Source organism: Somniosus microcephalus, chromosome 28, assembly GCF_052327205.1.
Source record: "Somniosus microcephalus isolate GS21.2 chromosome 28, FLI_Smic_1.0, whole genome shotgun sequence".
NCBI classification, from domain to species: Eukaryota; Metazoa; Chordata; class Chondrichthyes; order Squaliformes; family Somniosidae; genus Somniosus; species Somniosus microcephalus.
Genome location: NC_141014.1, coordinates 14,452,218 through 14,476,163, shown reverse-complemented (window position 1 = coordinate 14,476,163; position 23,946 = coordinate 14,452,218). Strand labels below are relative to the sequence as shown.

At 50.7% G+C, this 23,946-nt stretch overlaps 1 protein-coding gene across 1 annotated transcript in view; it reads right to left on the bottom strand.

The window, feature by feature from the left end:
• The window catches only part of LOC147098983 (uncharacterized), a 411,709-nt gene that overhangs the window by 173,670 nt on the left and 214,093 nt on the right, over positions 1 to 23,946 (bottom strand). The window lies entirely within an intron of this gene.

The window sequence follows — 23,946 nt, the reverse complement described above, 5'->3', positions numbered from 1 at the left end:
GTTGTGGGCAGGGGGGTCAGGTTGTGGGCAGGGGGCCCAGGTTGTGGGCAGGGGGGCCAGGTTGTGGGCAGGGGGGTCAGGTTGTGGGCAGGGGGGTCAGGTTGTGGGGAGGGGGGTCAGGTTGTGGGGAGGGGGGTCAGGTTGTGGGCAGGGGGGCCAGGTTGTGGGGAGGGGGGTCAGGTTGTGGGGAGGGGGGTCAGGTTGTGGGGAGGGGGGTCAGGTTGTGGGGAGGGGGGTCAGGTTGTGGGGAGGGGGGTCAGGTTGTGGGAAGGGGGGTCAGGTTGTGGGCAGGGGATGTCAGGTTGTGGGCAGGGGGGCCAGGTTGTGGGCAGGGGGGCCAGGTTGTGGGCAGGGGGGCCAGGTTGTGGGCAGGGGGGCCAGGTTGTGGGCAGGGGGGCCAGGTTGTGGGCAGGGGGGCCAGGTTGTGGGCAGGGGGACAGGTTGTGGGCAGGGGGACAGGTTGTGGGCAGGGGGGCCAGGTTGTGGGCAGGGGGGCCAGGTTGTGGGCAGGGGGGCCAGGTTGTGGGCAGGGGGGCCAGGTTGTGGGCAGGGGGGCCAGGTTGTGGGCAGGGGGGCCAGGTTGTGGGCAGGGGGACAGGTTGTGGGCAGGGGGACAGGTTGTGGGCAGGGGGGCCAGGTTGTGGGCAGGGGGGCCAGGTTGTGGGCAGGGGGACAGGTTGTGGGCAGGGGGGCCAGGTTGTGGGCAGGGGGACAGGTTGTGGGCAGGGGGACAGGTTGTGGGCAGGGGGGCCAGGTTGTGGGCAGGGGGACAGGTTGTGGGCAGGGGGACAGGTTGTGGGCAGGGGGACAGGTTGTGGGCAGGGGGACAGGTTGTGGGCAGGGGGACAGGTTGTGGGGAGGGGGGCAGGTTGTGGGGAGGGGGGCAGGTTGTGGGGAGGGGGTTCAGGTTGTGGGGAGGGGGGGTCAGGTTGTGTGCAGGTGGGCAGCGGTCAGGTTGTGGGGAGGGGGTGAGGTCAGGTTGTGGGGAGGGGGTGAGGTCAGGTTGTGGGGAGGGGGGGGTGAGGTCAGGTTGTGGGGAGGGGGGGTGAGGTCAGGTTGTGGGGAGGGGGGGGTGAGGTCAGGTTGTGGGGAGGGGGGGTGAGGTCAGGTTGTGGGGAGGGGGTTAGTGGTCAGGTTGTGGGGAGGGGGTCAGTGGAACTGCCGAGCACTGCGTCCAAACCGGGACCTGTGATACATGGGAAGCAGGAGAAAGAGTTTAAACTACTTCCTCCCTGAAGGTTAATCTGTTTGAACAGCAGCCCTGACACACCACCACAGGCAGGACATACATCAACTGTCCTCCCCAGTCCTGCAACTGTCGCCTGAGAGAGGCTGGAGCACACACAGCCACACACACACAGAGCCATGTCCGCCTCGACTTCCAAGCTGACACGGCAAAACCCAAAACAATCATGGACAGAGAAAGTCGAGTTACGCTTTACCGTCATGCTGAATCCGGCCAGCCTGCTGCCAAATCCAGGTGCAGTTTGTGTTTACGAGTAAGCACAGCAACAGCTGGAGGAACTTCCACTTCCTGGATCCTCCCACCCAATCAGCTCCCAAATGCGAGCTCGTCCAATCGGAGGTCCTTGTGTGGGGCACTCGAGTGCAAACCAGTCCGTCAGCTCCGTCTGTGTGACCTTCCCCCCGGCCCTGCGCTCGCCTGACTGAGCAAGCGAGGCTGGCACTGCTCCTCCCTGTAATCCCGCCCACCACCAGTCAGTCCCACTCTGCTCCTGGTGTTTCGGGGGACTTAAAGGGACAGGCGCTGCTGATTCTGAGCTGCCCGGCCAAACCCTGCAGCAACAGGCAGAACAGGCCAGGATTGGGGGTGTTGAGCAAACTGTCTTCTGCAAATAGGCTGCCTGTGGTTCATTTCACACATTAGGAAAGTCAAAGAATAGGAAGGGCCAATTGAAGTTCATCTTTGAACCGGGCTAGGTCCAAGGTGCAAGCGGAAAGGAGGACTACGAGGGTAAGAAGGACTTTAAACTAATAAAGGGGGGAGGTCAGAAACGATAGTAAAAATGATTAGTTTAAAGATTTTTTTTAAAAGGGATTAAGAGCAGACTTTAGGTCACGAACAGTGTGATAGATTCTCCAGGCGCAGGGAGTACTGAAATAACTAAAGTAGTTACAGCAGTGTGAGAAAGACAGCATCAAGGCAGAAGGACAGGCTTGTGATCTATTGCCCAAATAAGAGTTTTATATACTAACGCATGGAGTGTAAGAAATAAACTGAGGGAGGTAGAGGCTCAAAAACAGCTCAGAAACCTTAATGATAGCAAAATACTGCGGATGTTGGAAATCCGAAACAACAGCAGAAAATGCTGGAAAAACTCAGCAGGTCAGGCAACATCCGTGGACAGAAATTTGAGTTGACGTTTCGGGTCGAACCCTTCTTCAAAACTGGAAAGAAAAGATAGATCGGAGGCAGGGCTGCGATCGGACAAAAGAATAAAAGAAACAAAAGAAGTAAAATTGTCTCTTTTTTACTTCTTTTGTTTCTTTTATTCTTTTGTCCGATCGCAGCCCTGCCTCCGATCTATCTTTTCTTTCCAGTTTTGAAGAAGGGTTCGACCCGAAACGTCAACTCAAATTTCTGTCCACGGATGTTGCCTGACCTGCTGAGTTTTTCCAGCATTTTCTGTTGTTGTTTCAGAAACTTTAATGGGGGCCATTATCAAAGAAAAATAATTTATACAGCGCCTTTCACGACCACCAGACGTCTCAAAGCGCTTTACAGCCAATGAGGTGCTTTTTGAAGTGTAGTCACTGTTGTAATGTGGGAAACGCAGCAGCCAATTTGCGCACAGCAAGCTCCCACAAACAGCAATGTGATAATGACCAGATCATCTGTTTTTGTGATGTTGATTGAGGGATAAATATTGGCCAGAACTCCCCTGCTCTTCTTCGAAATAGTGCCATGGGATGTTTTACGCCCACCTGAGAGAGCAGACGGGGCCTCGGTTTAACGTCTCATCCAAAAGACGGCACCTCCGACAGTGCAGCCCATACCCCACCTGTGATATAACCACACCTAACCCAGTACAGCCCACACCCCACCTGTGATATAACCACACCTAACCCAGTACAGCCCACGCCCCACCTGTGATATAACCACACCTAACCCAGTACAGCCCACGCCCCACCTGTGATATAACCACACCTAACCCAGTACAGCCCACGCCCCACCTGTGATATAACCACACCTAACCCAGTACAGCCCACACCCCACCTGTGATATAACCACACCTAACCCAGTACAGCCCATACCCCACCTGCGATATAACCACACCTAACCCAGTACAGCCCATACCCCACCTGTGATATAACCACACCTAACCCAGTACAGCCCATACCCCACCTGTGATATAACCACACCTAACGCAGTACAACCCACACCCCACCTGTGATATAACCACACCTAACCCAGTACAGCCCATACCCCACCTGTGATATAACCACACCTAACCCAGTACAGCCCATACCCCACCTGCGATATAACCACACCTAACCCAGTACAGCCCATACCCCACCTGTGATATAACCACACCTAACCCAGTACAGCCCATACCCCACCTGTGATATAACCACACCTAACCCAGTACAGCCCATACCCCACCTGTGATATAACCACACCTAACCCAGTACAGCCCATACCCCACCTGTGATATAACCACACCTAACCCAGTACAGCCCATGCCCCACCTGTGATATAACCACACCTAACCCAGTACAGCCCATGCCCCACCTGTGATATAACCACACCTAACCCAGTACAGCCCATACCCCACCTGTGATATAACCACACCTAACCCAGTACAGCCCATACCCCACCTGTGATATAACCACACCTAACCCAGTACAGCCCACACCCCACCTGTGATATAACCACACCTAACCCAGTACAGCCCATACCCCACCTGCGATATAACCACACCTAACCCAGTACAGCCCATACCCCACCTGTGATATAACCACACCTAACCCAGTACAGCCCATACCCCACCTGTGATATAACCACACCTAACCCAGTACAGCCCATACCCCACCTGTGATATAACCACACCTAACCCAGTACAGCCCATACCCCACCTGCGATATAACCACACCTAACCCAGTACAGCCCATACCCCACCTGTGATATAACCACACCTAACCCAGTACAGCCCATACCCCATCTGTGATATAACCACACCTAACCCAGTACAGCCCATACCCCACCTGTGATATAACCACACCTAACCCAGTACAGCCCATACCCCACCTGTGATATAACCACACCTAACCCAGTACAGCCCATACCCCACCTGTGATATAACCACACCTAACCCAGTACAGCCCATGCCCCACCTGTGATATAACCACACCTAACCCAGTACAGCCCACGCCCCACCTGTGATATAACCACACCTAACCCAGTACAGCCCACGCCCCACCTGTGATATAACCACACCTAACCCAGTACAGCCCACGCCCCACCTGTGATATAACCACACCTAACCCAGTACAGCCCATACCCCACCTGCGATATAACCACACCTAACCCAGTACAGCCCATACCCCACCTGTGATATAACCACACCTAACCCAGTACAGCCCATACCCCACCTGCGATATAACCACACCTAACCCAGTACAGCCCATACCCCACCTGCGATATAACCACACCTAACCCAGTACAGCCCATACCCCACCTGCGATATAACCACACCTAACCCAGTACAGCCCATACCCCACCTGCGATATAACCACACCTAACCCAGTACAGCCCATACCCCACCTGTGATATAACCACACCTAACCCAGTACAGCCCATACCCCACCTGTGATATAACCACACCTAACCCAGTACAGCCCATACCCCACCTGCGATATATCCACACCTAACCCAGTACAGCCCATACCCCACCTGCGATATAACCACACCTAACCCAGTACAGCCCATACCCCATCTGTGATATAACCACACCTAACCCAGTACAGCCCATACCCCACCTGTGATATAACCACACCTAACCCAGTACAGCCCATACCCCACCTGTGATATAACCACACCTAACCCAGTACAGCCCATACCCCACCTGTGATATAACCACACCTAACCCAGTACAGCCCATGCCCCACCTGTGATATAACCACACCTAACCCAGTACAGCCCACGCCCCACCTGTGATATAACCACACCTAACCCAGTACAGCCCACGCCCCACCTGTGATATAACCACACCTAACCCAGTACAGCCCACACCCCACCTGTGATATAACCACACCTAACCCAGTACAGCCCATACCCCACCTGCGATATAACCACACCTAACCCAGTACAGCCCATACCCCACCTGTGATATAACCACACCTAACCCAGTACAGCCCATACCCCACCTGTGATATAACCACACCTAACGCAGTACAACCCACACCCCACCTGTGATATAACCACACCTAACCCAGTACAGCCCATACCCCACCTGTGATATAACCACACCTAACCCAGTACAGCCCATACCCCACCTGCGATATAACCACACCTAACCCAGTACAGCCCATACCCCACCTGTGATATAACCACACCTAACCCAGTACAGCCCATACCCCACCTGTGATATAACCACACCTAACCCAGTACAGCCCATACCCCACCTGCGATATAACCACACCTAACCCAGTACAGCCCATACCCCACCAGTGATATAACCACACCTAACCCAGTACAGCCCATACCCCACCTGTGATATAACCACACCTAACCCAGTACAGCCCATACCCCACCTGCGATATAACCACACCTAACGCAGTACAACCCACACCCCACCTGTGATATAACCACACCTAACCCAGTACAGCCCATACCCCACCTGTGATATAACCACACCTAACCCAGTACAGCCCATACCCCACCTGCGATATAACCACACCTAACCCAGTACAGCCCATACCCCACCTGTGATATAACCACACCTAACCCAGTACAGCCCATACCCCACCTGTGATATAACCACACCTAACCCAGTACAGCCCATACCCCACCTGTGATATAACCACACCTAACCCAGTACAGCCCATACCCCACCTGTGATATAACCACACCTAACCCAGTACAGCCCATGCCCCACCTGTGATATAACCACACCTAACCCAGTACAGCCCATGCCCCACCTGTGATATAACCACACCTAACCCAGTACAGCCCATACCCCACCTGTGATATAACCACACCTAACCCAGTACAGCCCATACCCCACCTGTGATATAACCACACCTAACCCAGTACAGCCCACACCCCACCTGTGATATAACCACACCTAACCCAGTACAGCCCATACCCCACCTGCGATATAACCACACCTAACCCAGTACAGCCCATACCCCACCTGTGATATAACCACACCTAACCCAGTACAGCCCATACCCCACCTGTGATATAACCACACCTAACCCAGTACAGCCCATACCCCACCTGTGATATAACCACACCTAACCCAGTACAGCCCATACCCCACCTGCGATATAACCACACCTAACCCAGTACAGCCCATACCCCACCTGTGATATAACCACACCTAACCCAGTACAGCCCATACCCCACCTGTGATATAACCACACCTAACCCAGTACAGCCCATACCCCACCTGTGATATAACCACACCTAACCCAGTACAGCCCATGCCCCACCTGTGATATAACCACACCTAACCCAGTACAGCCCATACCCCACCTGTGATATAACCACACCTAACCCAGTACAGCCCATACCCCACCTGTGATATAACCACACCTAACCCAGTACAGCCCACACCCCACCTGTGATATAACCACACCTAACCCAGTACAGCCCATACCCCACCTGCGATATAACCACACCTAACCCAGTACAGCCCATACCCCACCTGTGATATAACCACACCTAACCCAGTACAGCCCATACCCCACCTGTGATATAACCACACCTAACCCAGTACAGCCCATACCCCACCTGTGATATAACCACACCTAACCCAGTACAGCCCATACCCCACCTGTGATATAACCACACCAAACGCAGTACAGCCCACACCCCACCTGTGATATAACCACACCTAACCCAGTACAGCCCATACCCCACCTGTACACATCCTATTCCCCAAGTTATTTAGCATTTTTCATGGCTACAGGATGTCGCAAAGTATTTTTTTTAAATCCGTTTATGGGATGTGGGCGTCGCTGGCAAGGTCAGCATTTATTGCCCATCCCTAATTGCCCTCGAGAAGGTGGTGGTGAGCCGCCTTCTTGAACCGCTGCAGTCCGTGTGGTGAAGGTGCTCCCACAGTGCTGTTAGGGAGGGAGTTCCAGGATTTTGACCCAGCGACGATGAAGGATCGGCGATATATTTCTAAGTCAGGATGGTGTGTGACTTGGAGGGGAACTTGGAGGTGGTGGTGTTCCCATGCGCCTGCTGCCCTTGTCCTTCTAGGTGGAAGAGGTCGTGGGTTTGGGAGGTGCTGCCGAAGAAGCCTTGGCGAGTTGCTGCAGTGCATCTTGTAGATGGTACACACTGCAGCCACGGTGCGCCGGTAGTGGAGGGAGTGAATGTTTAAGGTGGTTGATGGGGTGCCAATCAAGTAGGCTGCTTTGTCCTGGATGGTGTTGAGCTTCTTGAGTGTTGTTGGAGCTGCACTCATCCAGGCAAGTTGAGAGTATTCCATCACACTCCTTACTTGTGCCTTCTAGATGGTAGAAATGCTTTGGTGGGTCAGGGGGTGAGACACTCGCTGCAGAATACCTAGCCTCTGACCTGCTCTTGTTGCCACAGTATTTATGTGGCTGGTCAATGGTGACCCCCAGGATGTTGATGGTGGGGGATTCGGCGATGGTAATGCCATTGAATGTCAAGGGGAGGTGGTTAGACTCTCGCTTGTTGGAGACAGTCATTGCCTGGCACTTCTGTGGCGCGAATGTTACCTGCCACTTATCAGCTCAAGCCTGAATGTCATCCAGGTCTTGTTGCATGCGGGCATGGACTGCTTCATTATCTGAGGAGTTGTGAATGGCACTGAACTCTGTGCAATCATCAGCGAACATCCCCATTTCTGACCTTATGTTGGAGGGAAGGTCATTGATGAAGCAGCTGAAGATGGTTGGGCCTCGGACACTGCCCTGAGGAACACCTGCAGCAATGTCCAGGGGCTGTGATGATTGACCTTCAACCACCACAACCATCTTCCTTTGTGCTGGGTATGACTCCAGCCAGTGGAGAGTTTCCCCCCCGATTCCCATTGACTTCAGTTTTACTCGGGCTCCTATGCCAGACTCGGTCAAATGCTGCCTTGATGTCAAGGGTAGTCACTCTCACCTCACCTCTGGAATTCAGCTCCTTTGTCCATGTTTGGACCAAGGCTGTAATGAGGTCAGGAGCCGAGTGGTCTTGGCGGAACCCAAACTGGGTAACCGTGAGCAGGTTATTGGTGAGTAAGTGCCGCTTGATAGCACTGTCGATGACACCTTCCATCACTTTGCTGATGATTGAGAGTAGACTGATGGGGCGGTAATTGGCCGGATTGGATTTGTCCTGCTTTTTGTGGACAGGACATACCTGGGCAGTTTTCCACATTGTCGGATAGATGCCAGTGTTGCAGCTGTACTGGAACAGCTTGGCTAGAGGCACGGCTAGTTCTGGAGCACAAGTCTTCAGCACGATAGCCGGGATGTTGTCAGGGCCCATAGCCTCAGCCGTTTCTTGATATCCTTCCCTACCTTCATTCCTTTCCTCCCTCCTTCTCCTTCCTTCCTCCCTTTTTACCTCCCTTCCTTTCCTTCGTCCTTCCTTTTCCTCCCTCCCTCCCTCCCTTCCTTCCTCCCTTCCTTTCCTTCCTTCCTCCCTATTCTTCATTCCTTCCCTCCTTCCCTTCCCTTCTACCCTGTCCCCTCCCTCCCTCCCTCCCTCCTCCCTCCATCCCTCTCCCTCCCTCCCTCACTTCCTTCCTTCCATTACTCCCTTCCTAACTTCCTTCCCTTTCCTCCCTCCGTTTCCTCCGTTCCACCCTCCCTTCCTCCCTCTCTGTCTCGCCTTCCTTCTCCCTCCTCCCTTTCCTTCCTCCCTCCCTTTCCTCCCTTACGATCCTTCCTTTCTTCCCTTTCCTCCCTCCCTCCCTTTCCTTCCTCCTTCCACCCTTTCCTTCCTTCCTCACTTCCTTCCTTCCTTCCCCCACTCCACAGGCACTCCCCCATCCACCATGCTAGTGACTCCTCAGAATATTCAACTCGGTTAGTCAGACATGAGCTGACCCTTCACAAATCCCTGCTGACTCTCATCAATCAATACTTGTCCAAGTGCTCAGTTACTCTGTCCCTCATAGATTCCAGTAACTTTCCTACAACTGATGTTAAACTGACAGCTCTGTAGTTTCCTTTGATTCTCTCTTCTATTGTAATTTTCCAATCCAGAGGCACAATTCTCAGGCTTTGGAAAGTTATGACCAACACATCTGCAATGTCCTCACCTATTTCTAACCCTAGGGTGGAAACAATCAAGTCTCGGAGGTTCATCTACCTTAAATCCTATAATTTTTTCCATTACCATTCTTGTACTTATATTAAATCCACTAAGTTCCTCCTCGTGACTTATTTTTAGGTTCCTTTGTACCGCTGGGACCTGCCTCTGCTTTTAATGGGCACATATTCCCCCTTTCTCTTCATACAATCTTTCACTCTTAGTTTTGATACCTGTTACAAGTTTTTTTTATATTCATTTTTGCACCTCCAATTACTTTCATCGTATCCATTTGTTGCTTTTTATAACTCTCCCAGTCCACTGGATTTCTGCTTTTCTTTGCTTTTGTGTAAGCCTTTTCTTTTAATTTGATACTGGCTGTACCTGTAACCTCATGGCCCGGCGTATCCCTCACTCTACCATTACCATCAAGCCAGGGGACCAACCCTGGTTCAATAAGGAGTGTGGAAGAGCATGCCAGGAGCAGCACCAGACATAACTAAAAATGAGGTGCCAACCTGGGGAAGCTGCAACACAGGACTACATGCATGCTAAAAAGCGGAAGCAGCATGCTATAGACAGGGCCAAGCGATCCCACAATCAACGGATCAGACCAAAGCTCTGCAGTCCTGCCACATCCAGTCATGAATGGTGGTGGACCATTAAACAACTAACGGGAGGAGGAGGCTCCATGAATATCCCCATCCTCAATGATGGTGGAGCCCAGCACGTGAGTGCAAAAGACAAGGCTGCAGCATTTGCAACCATCTTCAGCCAGAAGTGCCGAGTGGATGATCCATCTCGGCCTCCTCCTGAGGTCCCCACCATCACAGAAGCCAGTCTTCAGCCAATTCGATTCACTCCACGTGATATCCAGGCTGGAAATGATGGAAAACTCCAGGAGAGACCATGTCAGCTCAGACCCTGATGCTGCATGTGATGGGCGATGTCGCGGCTGCCATTGCAGCACAGGTGGAAGCGACCCAACATCTCAGTGCTGCAGCAGAAGCCCAGACCGCTGTCCTGCAGTCTCAGCTTGCTGCCACGCAAGGTCAGACTGCTCTCATGCAGCCCCAGCTCAGACTGCTGCCACCATGGCTGGGTTTACCACTGTCGAACGGGGCTTGCAGGGTGTCGCAGCCGGCCAGCAATCTGTCCTCCACCAGATTGCTAGGGATGCTGAGCCGTCGCCCCGGGGGAGTGGCAGTGGGTCAGTGGAGCAGGACCCTGCTGTCTTCTCTCAGGATGACAGCGTTCCTGCTCCCACCGTTGCCACTCCACCATTGGCCTTGCCGCTGCCCGTCAGCCAGCCAGCCCAGACTGCTGCCGTCCATGCTGAGGTGGTGCAGTCTACAGCCGGGCCCCTTCCAGGTCCAGAGTCACTCGAGGTCGTCCTGCAAGGCCATCTGAAGTCGCCACGGAAACTCAGCAGCCTTCCGCCAGCAATGGGGGAGCACTTCGTAGGAGCACTGGAGCGGGGAAGGGCACCCGAACGACAGGCACTAAGGGGTTACACAAGGGTGATTAGTTGATATAGTATGTGTGAATAGATTCTTGATAAATTTAATAATTTTGCTTCGAATCTTTTTTTTGTGGTGGCTCTCATTTCAGCTTTGTGATTAGGAGGACGCTGCGATATTCCGTGACAGAGGGATGGTATGATGAGGATGTGGTGAGCGACGGGGATGTGGGGTTTCATTCCCTGGAATCGGTGTCTGATGAGGCGTTCACAGACAGCTCATGCTGAAGGGGGATTTGCTGCCTGCCTCCCCCCTTCCTCCTTGTCCTCCTCGTCCTTCTCCTCTTCCTCTTCCTCGGGCGGTCCCGCAATCCCTGCTGGCAAGGGCTGCCCCCTCATGATGGCCAAGTTCTGAAGCATGCAGCAGACCACCGCGAAATGGGACGCCTGACCCGCTCCACTGCGCACTCGCCGACGTCACAATCTGCATCATTTTCGCGAGTGCGGACGTCGGCAGCGCTGCCGCCCAGAAAATGGCCACCGCAGGACCTGCCGGCAGCGGGCGGAAGTGCGGCAGCCGCCATTTCTTCCCCCATATCGGGGGGTAACAGCCTGCGCTAAACGCCCGAATTTTTAGCCCAGGGAGTTGTATATCCAAGTTTGCAGATTACAGTAAATTACCAGTGAATTGTGCAGATGGGAGTAGGAAGTTGCAAAGGAACATAGACAGATTAAGTGAGTGGGCAAAACTGTGGCAGATGGAGTTCAATATGGCGAAGTGTGAGGTCATCCACTTTGGATCCAAGGGAGACAAACTGGAATATTCTCCAAATGGTGAGAGATCAGAAACTGTGGCGGAGCAGAGGGATTTGAGTATTAATGTACACAATCTCTAAAAGCTAGTGCACAGGCAAAGGGAGAAGAACTTTGGGCTGATAAGTGGCAGGTACCATTCATGCCACAGAGCTGCCAGGCAATGACTATCTCCAACAAGCGAAAGTCTAACCACCGCCCCTTGACATTCAACGGCATTACCATCGCCGAATCCACCACCATCAACATCCTGGGGGTCACCATTGGCCAGAAACCTAACTGGACCAGCCACACAAATACTATGGCAAAAAGAGCAGGTCAGAGGCTGGGTATTCTGCGGCTGGGTATTCTCACCTCCTGACTCCCCAAAGCCTTTCCACCATCTACAAGGCACAAGTAAGGAGGGTGATGGAATACTCTCCACTTGCCTGGATGAGTGCAGCTCCAACAACACTCAAGAAGCTCGACACCATCCAGGGCAAAGCAGCCCACTTGATTGGCACCCCATCCACCACCTTAAACATTCACTCCCTCCACCACCGGCGCACCGTGGCTGCAGTGTGTACCATCTACAAGATGCACTGCAGCAATTCGCCAAGGCTTCTTCGGCGGCACCTTCCAAACCCGCGACCTCTTCCACCTAGAAGGACAAGGGCAGCAGGCGCATGGGAACACCACCACCTCCAAGTTCCCCTCCAAGTCACACACCATCCTGACTTAGAAGTATATCGGCCGATCCTTCATCGTCGCTGGGTCAAAATCCTGGAACTCCCTCCCTAACAGCACTGTGGGAGCACCTTCACCACACGGACTGCAGCGGTTCAAGAAGGCGGCTCACCACCACCTTCTCAAGGGCAATTAGGGATGGGCAATAAATACTGGCCTTGCCAGCAACGCCCAGATCCCATAAATGAATTTTTTTAAATTCGCATTTCTAGAGCGCCTTTCGTGACCTTAGGACATCCCACAGCGTTTTACAGCCAATGAAATACTTTTGAAATGCGGTCACTGTTGTAATGTAGGAAACACATCAGCTAATTTGTCCCACAAACAACAATGTGAGTTCGATCGTCTGGAAACCTTGTCGATGTTAGAGCTTTGCCAAGGTTGTATCTCAATGTTTTAATTGTATTTTACAGGAAACTTTCTTTTATCCGGCACGGACGGGACCGACGTGGTGCCGGTTCATCAAAAATTCCGGATAACCGAACACTATAGTAAAAGATAGGGAGCTCAGAGCTCCGTATAAAGCAACAAACCCTGTTGCTTAGCAACAACTGTAGAACAATGAACACAAGTTTCAAGCGTCTCTGTAGCTTAGCAACAGCTGCAGCCACATCCTTGCAAAGCACAGATGGAAGAAGGCAAGTCAATATGAAGTAAAACCTACTCCTGAATTTTGCCGGTTAACCGACATTTCCGGTTATTTAGGTGCCGGTAAATCGAAAGTTTCCTGTAACATCTTTATTTTATAGAATCATAGAATGGTTACAGCACAGAAGGAGGCCATTCGGCCCGTCGAGCCCGTGCCGGCTCTCTGCAAGAGCACTTCAGTTAGTCCCACTCCCCCGCCCTTTCCCCGTAGCCCTGCAAATGTTTTTTCCTTCAGGTACTTATCCAACTCCCTTTTGAAAGCCACGATTGAATCTGCCTCCATCACCCTTTCAGGTAGTGCATTCCAGATCCTAACCACTCGCTGCGTAAAATAGTTTTTCTCATGTCGCCTTTGGTTCTTTTGCCAATCACCTTAAATCTGTGTCCTCTGGTTCTCGACCCTTCCGCCAATGGGAACAGTTTCTCTCTAGCTACTCTGTCCAGACCCCTTATGATTTTGAACACCTCTATCAAATCTCCTCTTAACCTTCGCTGTTCTAAGGAGAACGAACCCAGCTTCTCCAGTCTATCCACGTAACTGAAGTCCCTCATCCCAGGAATCAATCTCGTAAATCTTTTCTGCACCCTCTCTAAGGCCTTCACATCCTTCCTAAGTGCGGTGCCCAGAATTGGACACAATGGGGGGAATTTTGCCAGCCCTGGGGAGGCAGGTTTGGAGGCGGGACTGCCGGGAAAATGGCAGAGTCTGGGGGCGGGTACCCATCCCGCACCCAACCCGCCTCCGTGCCATCTTACCAGGAGGCGGGTACCCCACCCGCGCTTGGAGTCGCCTACCCAAGGCGGGAAGGGGATTACAGCCACTTAACTGCCTGTTAACAGGTAGTTAACAGGCAGATAAGAGGATTATCCCCATTTTACCCCTGCAAGTGCGGGCTTCCTGATGTCGGGAAACCCCGCCAGGGTCAGCGAGGCCAGCAGTGGGTCTGCGGGGTCAAAAAGTGCGCTGTGAAGGCGAGTGATGGGTGCAGGTGTGGAGAGGTAAGTGTGTGAGGTGAGTGTAAAGTGATAGAAAATGTTTACTTACCGTTGTTTCTTCCTGCAGGCTTCAACAGTTGGGGAACCGGAGACTCCGGCATCTCACCGGCAGAGATGACAGAATGGCTGCCGCATTCTCCGATGCAACAACCATCTAATTTCTGCTCAGTGGATAGGTTTGGTGAGTCTTGAATACAAGGACTCATCAAACAACAGAGAATGTCAGTGTTTGACAGCTTCACAGAGCTGTCAAACGATGACAATTCATCTGTCAAAAATTTTTGACAGATGAAACGTCAAACACCGACATTCTCTGTAACCGGCTTCCCCTTAATTGGCCTGCTAAACCCGCTGGGTGGGCTTAACAAGGTCAATCAAGGGAAAATAGCGTGGATTGGCCAGAAATCGATGGAGGCGGGACTAAAACCCTACAAGTGGGAGTCCCGCCTCCAAAAGCTCCCCATTGGCAAAATCACCCCCATTACTCCAGTTGAGGCCGAACCAGTGTTTTATGAAGGTTCATCTTTTCTTGTAATAAAACCTTTATACTTTGGAACCCTCTGGCCTCTTTGATTAGCGACCGAACCTTAAACAATTTACTTACATTTGGCGCCCCAACGCGGGGCAGGAGGTGTCGTTTGGTACACAGTATATTGTATTTTTTAGGTTGTTGTGCCTGTTGAGATTACGAGTTTTTGATCGTGAGAGACTCGTGTCATAGTCCGGGGGGCGGTAACGTGGTGGGTTGTTTAACGTGGCACAAGATTATATCCACGGGCCCAAGGTCTTGCAAAATAAAAGTTTTCTTTTTAAAAAGGGAGTGTGTTTAGCCACGACAGGTGAGGTTGAGAGTTGTAGGAACGGGAGGGAAGCCAGCAGAAACAGTTAGCGATAAAAGCAGTGGGAGCACTTAAAGGGGGGGATTTTAACCCCCCCAAAACAGGGGGGTGGGCAGGTGGGATATTAAAATGTTAAAAATCTCAAAGCCGAACCCGCCCACTTCCAGTGTTAACGGAGGCGGGACGAGGGGCGGGCGACCAATCACCCCAACCTGTCCAAATCACACTGGAGTTTCTCTGCACCCTCCTCACAGCACACACGCCCACCCAGCTTTGTGTCTGATGCACTATCAACAACACCAAAGACTACGAGTTGAACTTATACGAAGTAGGCTTTTATTGACTAAGAACTGGAGCATGCCTCTGCTAATGGATCCATCCTAAGAGCTCCCGGGGGAAGGGTGGTGAGTCACCTTTATACCCGGGCTTAGGGGTGGAGCCAGGGGTGGAGACATGCCCGGACCTGTACAGAGTTAACAGTGGTTTACCACACAGACATGTACAGAGTTAGCAGTGGTTTACCACAGTGTCGTCTGCAAACTTGGAGATATTACATCTAGTTCCCTTGTCTAGATCATTAATATATATTGTGAATAGCTGGGGTCCGAGCACCGATCCCTGCAGTACCCCACTAGTCACTGCCTGCCACTCGGAAAAAGACCCGTTTATTCCAACTCTTTGCTTCCTGTCTGCCAACCAGTTCTCTATCCAAGTCAGTACCTTACCCCCAATCCCATGTGCTTTAACTTTGCACGCTAATCTCTTATGCGGGACCTTATCGAAAGCCTTCTGAAAGTCCAAATACACCACATCCACTGGTTCTCCCTTATCTATTCTACCAGTTACATCCTCAAAAAATTCCAGTAGATTAGTCAAGCATGATTTACCTTTTGTAAATCCATGTTGACTTTGTCCGATCATGTCACTGTTTTCCAAGTGCTCTGCTATTACATCTTTTATAATGGACTCTAGCATTTTCCCCACTACCGATGTCAGGCTTACCGGTCTGTAATCCCCCATTTTCTCTCTACCACCTTTTTTGAATAGTGGGGTAACATTAGCTACCCTCCAATCCATGGGTACTGTTCCAGAGTCTATAGAATTTTGGAAGATGACCAGCATTGCATCTACTATTTCTAGGGCCACTTCCTTAAGTACCCTAGGATGTAGATTATCAGGCCCTGGGGATTTATCGGCCTTCAATCCTGTCAATTTCACACAAAGGGTAATGGAAATCCGGAACCAAGAGGCTGTGGATGCTTAGACAAGTGAAATTTTCAAGACTGAGATCGATAGATTTTTGTTAGATAAGGGTATATGGGGCAAAGACAGGCAAATGGAGTTGAGCTACAGATCAGCCATGATAAATAGCCTCCTCCTGTTCCTATGCTCCAGTAGAAGTTTATACAGGAAACTTTCGATTTACCGGCACTTAAATAACCGGAAATCTCGGTTAACCGGCAAAATGCAGGAGTAGGTTTAGGTAAGTTTTATTACTTGCCTTCCTCCATCTGTTGCTGTGCAAGGGTGTGGCTGCAGCTGTTGCTAAGCTACAGAGACGCTTGGAACTTTTGGCCATTGTTCTGAACCAGGGTTTGTTGCTTTATACGGAGCTCTCAGCTCCGTATCTTTGACTATAGCTTTCGGTTATCCGGAATTTTTGATGAACCGGCACCACGTCGGTCCCGTCGGTGCCGGATAAAAAAAAGTTTCCTGTAGCATGAAGGAGGCCATTTGGCCCATCGTGTCCACCCCAGCTTTTTTCTGGAGCAATCCAAAACAAATCCCACCGTTCCAATCTCTCCCCGTAGCTCTGTATCTTCAGATAACCGTAGAAATGGGGGAGGGAAATGGAGAGAGAAGGGAAAGGCAGCAGAATGGAGGGAAGCAGATGAAAGAACCAGTGTGATTCCTTAGACATGAACATTATAAAATCGGAACTGAAATTACAGCCTTGGTCACTTTTTCAAGGTCTATTTTTGGACAAAGAAAGCAGCTGTTCGTCTCCATACCAAGAACAACACTCCCAAATTCCCAAGGAAAAGCAGCAATGTCATTAGCTGGTGCTTCCAGCACCGGCCCTTTCTCACAGACTTGCCCAAATGGCCACTGCAATACCAGGTGGCTGTCAACTTGTTTCAAACACTGCAAATCCCAACAACTCTACATGCAGACTGTCAAGGAAGGACTGCAACTCCCAGCATCTTTTGCTTGCAAGCAGGAAAGCAAGGACCACAATTCCCGGAATCCCTTTCCAGTATGCAGGTGCCCACTGGTGACAGGAAATTTGACTACCTTGACTACAAATGCACAGAATACAAAATATACACAGTCCACCATCTGTACCACAGAAATCCATAAGGCCAGTCAAAAATCTTAGGGCAGCACTAAGATGGAATGGTGTCCATGGAATATTCCAATGCTCTCCTGGCCTCCCACCTTACACACTCCATAACCTTGAGCTCATCCACTGGGCTGCCCGTGTCCTAACTCGCACCAAGCCCTGTTTACCCACCTGTGCTTGTTGAGCAGAATTGGCTCCCGGTCCGGTAACGCCTCCAATTTAAAATTCTCAGCCTGGAGTTCAAATCCCTCCATGGCATCGCCGCTCCCTTTCTCTGTAACCTCCTCCAGCCCGACATCCCTCCGAGATCTCTGCGCTCCTCCAATTCCGGCCTCTTGCGCATCCCCGATTTCCTTCACCCCACCATTGGTGGCCGTGCCTTCAGCTGCCTGGGCCCTAAGCTCTGGAATTCCCTCCTTAAACCTCTCCGCCTCTCTACCTCTCTCTCTCTTCCTTTAAGACACTCCTTAAAATCCACCTGTTTGACCAAGCTTTTGGTCACCTGTCCTAATATCTTTTAATGTGGCTCGGTGTCAAATTTTGTTTGACAATCGCTCCTGTGAAACGCCTTGGGACGCTTTGCTACATTAAAGGTGCTATATAAATGCAAGAAGTCACACAACACCAGGTTATAGTCCAACAGCTTTATTTGAAATCACAAGCTTTCGGAGCGCTGCTCCTTCGTCAGGTGAAGTGGAGAGATGCATATAGACACAGCATATATAGTCAGAGAATACTGCCAGATGATTACAGGTAATCTTTCTAACTGCCCTTTATCACATGATTACCTGTAATCATCTGGCAGTATTCTCTGACTATATATGCTGTGTCTATATGCATCTCTCCACTTCACCTGACGAAGGAGCAGCGCTCCGAAAGCTTGTGATTTCAAATTAAGCTGTTGGACTATAACCTGGTGTTGTGTGACTTCTTACATTTGTCCACCTCAGTCCAACACCGGCATCTCCACACCATATATAAATGCAAGTTGTTGTAGCTGAAATGTGAAGGTAGATGAGTTTCGTTCCATGACCTTTGAAGATGCGGGAGTATTTCTCTGCAATTTATCCCCAGCAGATTAAATAGGGGAGATTAGGGGTTCTGTAACAAAGTGCAGTGTGTCTGGTCTTTGAAATGAGTGGGCTCAATGGCCTGAATGGTTACTTCTCATCCTTTTGCTTTCTTATAGATATTACTAAGAGGCCATCACTGGTTAATTTCTACTCATCGTGTATTTCTTTAAGAATTGCTTTATCGGCGCATTAATGTCACAGTGTGTAAATACACTGCCGTCTGCCCCACCTGTGACGGAGACTGTCGGTCCTACATTGGACTCATCAGTCACCTGAGAACTCATTTTTAATGTGGAAGCAAGTCATCCTCGGTTCCGAGGGACTGCCTAAGAAGAAGAGAAATGCACTGCCAAGCGTGTACAGTTGCCAAAATATGCACTTTCCGTTTTCCCCCCCTATAGTGCAGTACTGAGGGAGTGCTGCACTGTCGGAGGTGGCGTCTTTCAGATGAGATGTTAAACCGAGGCCCCGTCTGCCCTCTCAGGTGGATGTAAAAGATCCCATGGCACCATTTCGAAGAGCAGGGGAGTTATCCCCGGTGTCCTGGTCAATATTTATCCCTCAATCAACGTCACTAAAACAGATTATCTGGTCATTACCACATTGCTGTTTGTGGGAGCTTGCTGTGCGCAAATTTGTCTGCCGCATTTCCTACATTACAACAGTGACTACACTTCAAAAAGTACTTAATTTGCTGTAAAGTGTTTTGGGACGTCCGGTAGTCGTGAAGTGTGCTATAAAAATGCAAGTCACTCTTTGTTTCTTTCTAATACCGCACAGAAGGAGGCCCATCGTGCCTGTGCTGGCTCTCTGAAAGCGCTGTCCAATTAGTCCCAATCCTCTGCTCTTGTCCCATAGCCAACGTTCCTTCTAAGCTGCGTGGCCGCACTGTCGTCTACCGGTCCCGCGCAGACCAGGACTGGCTTTTCCAAAGTGACATTTCGCACATGTGAGAGACTTTGAACAGGCCGTTAAAGGGACCGCACACCCAAATTTAAAATTATAGGGAACGTTGCCCATGGCCCTGCAATTTCTTTTCATTTTATATATTTATCCAATTCCTTTTTGAAAGTTACTATTGAATCTGCTTCCACCGCTCTTTCAGTCAGCGTGTTCCAGATTATAACAATTCTCCTCATCTCCCCCCTGGTTTTTTTGACAATTATTTTAAATGTGTCCTCTGGTTACCAGCCCTCCCACCAGTGGAAACAGTTACTATCTATCTGCTCCATCAAAACACCTCCTAATTTTCAACACTTCTGTTAAATCTTCCCTTAACCTTCTCTAAGGAGAACAATTTCAGCTTCTCCAGTCTCTCCATGTAACTGAAGTCCCTCATCCCTGGTGCCATTCTAGTAAATCTCCTCTGCACCATCTCCAAGGCTTTGACATCCTTCCTAAAGTGTGGTGCCCAGAATACACGAGGCCATTAGGTTTCAGTTTTCAAAGAAAAACAAAACCCTTAAAAATCCTGAAATCCAATGTACTAAAAATGAATTTAACCGATTCAGTTTACATAGTTACAGAGTATTTCCAGCACAGAAACAGGCCATTCGGCCCAACTGGTCCGTGCCAGTGTTTATGCTCCACACGAGCCTCCTCCCACCCCTCTTCATCTCACCCTATCAGCATATCCTTCTATTCCTTTCTCCCTCGTGTGTTTATCCAGCTTCCCCTTAAAGGCATCTATACTATTCACCTCAACCACTCCCTGTGGTAGCAAGTTCAACATTCTAACCACCCTCTGGGTAAAGAAGTTTCTCCTGAATTCCCTATTGGATTCATTAGTGACTACCTTATGTTGATGGCCCCCTAGTTCTGGTCTCCCCCGTAAGTGGAAACATCTTCTCTACGTCCACCCAATCAAATCCTTTCATAATCTTAAAAACCTCTATAAGGTCACCCCCTCAGTCTTCTTTGTTCAGCCTTTCCTGATAGATATAGGCCTAGGAATTCGGTGGGCTGCGCCACCAGTTAGCGCCCAAAAAGGGCACTTAGTGGCTTTAGCGCCACTGGCCATGCCCCCTGCAAAATTTAGCGGGGCGCTAATGGCGGCGTTAGCCTGTAGCGCTGCGTCGCCACTGATGACGTCATCGGTGCGCGCAGCGCCCCACTACCGTCCCGATCGCGATATTGGGTCGCGCCCCCCGCTATAACGCCGGTCGCAATGTGCGACCGGTTCAGGGGAGCCTACCTGCGGCGGTAGTGGCGCTAATTAAAGGGGAGGTGCGGGGCGGCCATTTTTTTTGCTGGCCGACCGAATTTCTAGGCCATAACCTCTCAGTTCTGGTACCATTCTAGTAAAATTAAGGCTCATGGGATTGGGGGCAAAGTATTAACGTGGATAGAGAACTGGCTGGCGGATAGAAAACAGAGAGTTGGAATAAACGGCTCGTTTTCAGAGTGGCAGGCAGTGACCAGCGGGGTGCCGCAAGGATCTGTCCTGGGACCCCAGCTGTTCACAATATATATAAATGATCTGGATCGGGGAATTGGATGCAATATTTCCAAGTTCGCTGACGACACTAAACTAGGAGGAGGGGTGGGCTCTGATGAGGATGTCAGGAGGCTACAGTGCGATTTGGACAGGTTGGGGGAATGGGCGGATACGTGGCAGATGCACTATAATGTGGATAAATGCGAGGTTATCCACTTTGGGGGTAAAAACAGGAGGGTAGATTATTATCTAAATGGCAATAGATTGGGAGATGGGGAAGTGCAGAGGGACCTGGGTGTTCTTGTGCACCAGTCACTGAAGGAGAGCATGCAGGTGCAACAGGCGATTAAGAAGGCAAATGGTATGTTGGCCTTCATATCAAGGGGGTTCGAGTATAGGAATAGGGATACCTTACTACAGCTGTACAAGGTGCTGGTGAGACCGCATCTGGAGTATTGTGTACAGTTTTGGTCGCCCCATCTGCGGAAGGATGTTCTTGCCATGGAAAGAGTGCAACGGCGATTCACCAGGCTGATACCTGGAATGGCGGGAATGACCTACGAAGAGAGATTAAATAGTTTGGGCTTGTACTCACTGGAGTTTAGAAGATTGAGAGGGGATCTCATCGAAACATATAAAATTATGGCAGGCCTGGACAGGCTGAATTCAGAGAGAATGTTTCCAATGGCCAGGGAGCACAGAACCAGGGGCCACAGTCTAAAAATAGCGGGCAAATCATTTAAAACAGAGATGAGGAAGAATTTCTTCACTCAAAGAGTGGTGAGCCTGTGGAATTCCCTGCCACAGAGGGCTGTGAAGGCTAATTCAATAAATATTTTCAAGAGAGAATTGGATATATTTCTGAAGGCTAAGGGGATTAAGGGTTACGGAGAAAAGGCGGGGACGGGGTACTGAACTGGTAAGATCAGCTATGATCTCAGACGAGGATCAGCCATGATCTCATTGAATGGCGGAGCAGGCTCGAAGGGCCGAATGGCCTACTCCTGTTCCTATCTCTATGTTACTATGTTACTAACTCATTTGCATCTTCTCCAGTGCCTCTATGTCCTTTTTAGAATATGGAGACCAGAGTTGTTCACAGTACTCCAAGTGTGGTCTAATCAAGGTTCCATACAAGTTGAAAATAACTACTCTGCTTTTCAATTCTTTCCCTCTAAAAATGAACCCCAGTGCTTTGATTTTTTTTTTATGGCCTTATTAACATACATCGCTACTTTTCGTGATTTGTGTATCTGTACCCCCAGATCTCTCTGGTCCTTTACCCCATTTAGACACTTAGGGGAAAAATTTGGTGGCGCCCCCTTTGGGGCGCTAATGTCGCCAGGGCACTAATTTTAGCATCCCGAAAAAGTTACACCCCAGCGGTGTAAATTCAATAGTAGCGCCCCAAGCAGCAGGCGGGGCTACTGGATGCGCTCCCCCTCCTTCTTGGAGTGCTACCAGTGAATTTTGCTGCGCTATGTGTAACAGCGCCATGCGCGTTGGCACGTAGCGCCACGGTATTGCAGGCCTCCATCCCTTGATTAAAGGGGAGGGGCCTAGCGCTGCGCACACTGGGGTCCTGCGGGCCCACCGGGGAGCGGGGTGCCATGAAAACAGCCCGGCACTCAAGAGGAGTGTCGGGCTGAACGATCGCGGCCGGCACCCCGAAGAAAAAAGGGGAAGGGGGCAGGTGCTGGCAGTTGGCCAAAAAAAAAATGGCCGCCTGACACCTGCCCCTTTAAGTAGCGCCGCCGCGGCTGCAAAAACGCCCCCTGACCATGTCAGACATATCGTCCACCAATAGGTCAGGGGGCGCAACCCAAGGTTGCGGCTGGGGCACGAGACGGGCGCTATGCACAGCGATCACGTCATCGCCGGCGGTGCAGCACCGCAGGGCGCTACTGGCTACCGGCACCACTAACCTCCCACTTAATTTCGCGGGAAGCGTTAGCGGCACCATGCCCAGGGGCGCTAACAAGAGGTGCAAATCAACCCAATTTTCCCCCCTTATATTCCAAGGAGTATGTGGCCTCCTTATTCTTCCTACCAAAATGTACCACTGTGGGAGACTACAGTCTCCAGCGTAAAGAATTAGGCAACACAGCGAGCTACAAGAAATAGGTCTTTACTCCAACTCTCACAATACAGTACTGAATTCGTACAGCCCGCGAACCTGTGATGACTCACGGATTGGTCACCTGCTGGAACCTGATTGGTTTTCCTTCTCTCAGCAGCAGGCAAGTCTGAACATGCCTTATTCCTCTCAGCTTGCAACTGTCTTGCGGGGGGAGGGGAATACAGCAGTTAAAAGGGGATTATACAGGTTTATCTACATACACACAGTGTTTCCCCAATGTGGCAACGCCACACCACCTCACAATAATCTATGTTGAAGTTCAGTTACTTTGTAACAGTGGCCTTCTTCAGAGGCCTTTGTTACATGTTGTTTAATGAGTTGTCAGCTATTTTACGGCTATGTCAGCTTTTCAGAATCGTGTAGGTTGGCGTGTATGAGCGTGGTACTGAGCCCAAAGAGATCAGGAAGATGCCAGGTTCAAATCCCAGGCCGTGCTGAGTTATGGTGCAGTGGTAGAAAAAAATACAACTGGTTTTGGTGTCCTTGGGCTAGGGATTGGCAATGATTCAACAAGGCCTCCTCCTGCTCCTGATATGCAAGTCTTGCAGACTGACATAGTGATTTGGAGAAAGAAGTGCTTGATCATCAGGGATAACTGCGACAGTGGCACGATGGACTTCATGATGAAGGGGGGACTAGGTGTGACTATCTCCATTACCTTGAAGAACATGGCGCTTGTGATGGGCAAGAAAAGGTCCGCGGCTGGAATGTTGTGAGTGTTTGAGAGCGAGGGCTGCTTACATTCAGGGAGCTATATCCCAGCGCAAGTCAGTGCCTTCAGGAAAGGAAGGGAGGAGCAGAAGATGGGAGGGGGGGAATCCGCCTGTAAACAGGATACTCAATGAATAGAGTAAAGCACCAACTGTTTCAGGTGCAATCATTGCTGAATTACAGAAAGAGATGCAAGCCGTCACAACAAGACATGAACAACCATAAAAGAGTGACATCACTTTGACGTGATGTCACTCAGACGTGATGTCACTCACTGACCTCACAATG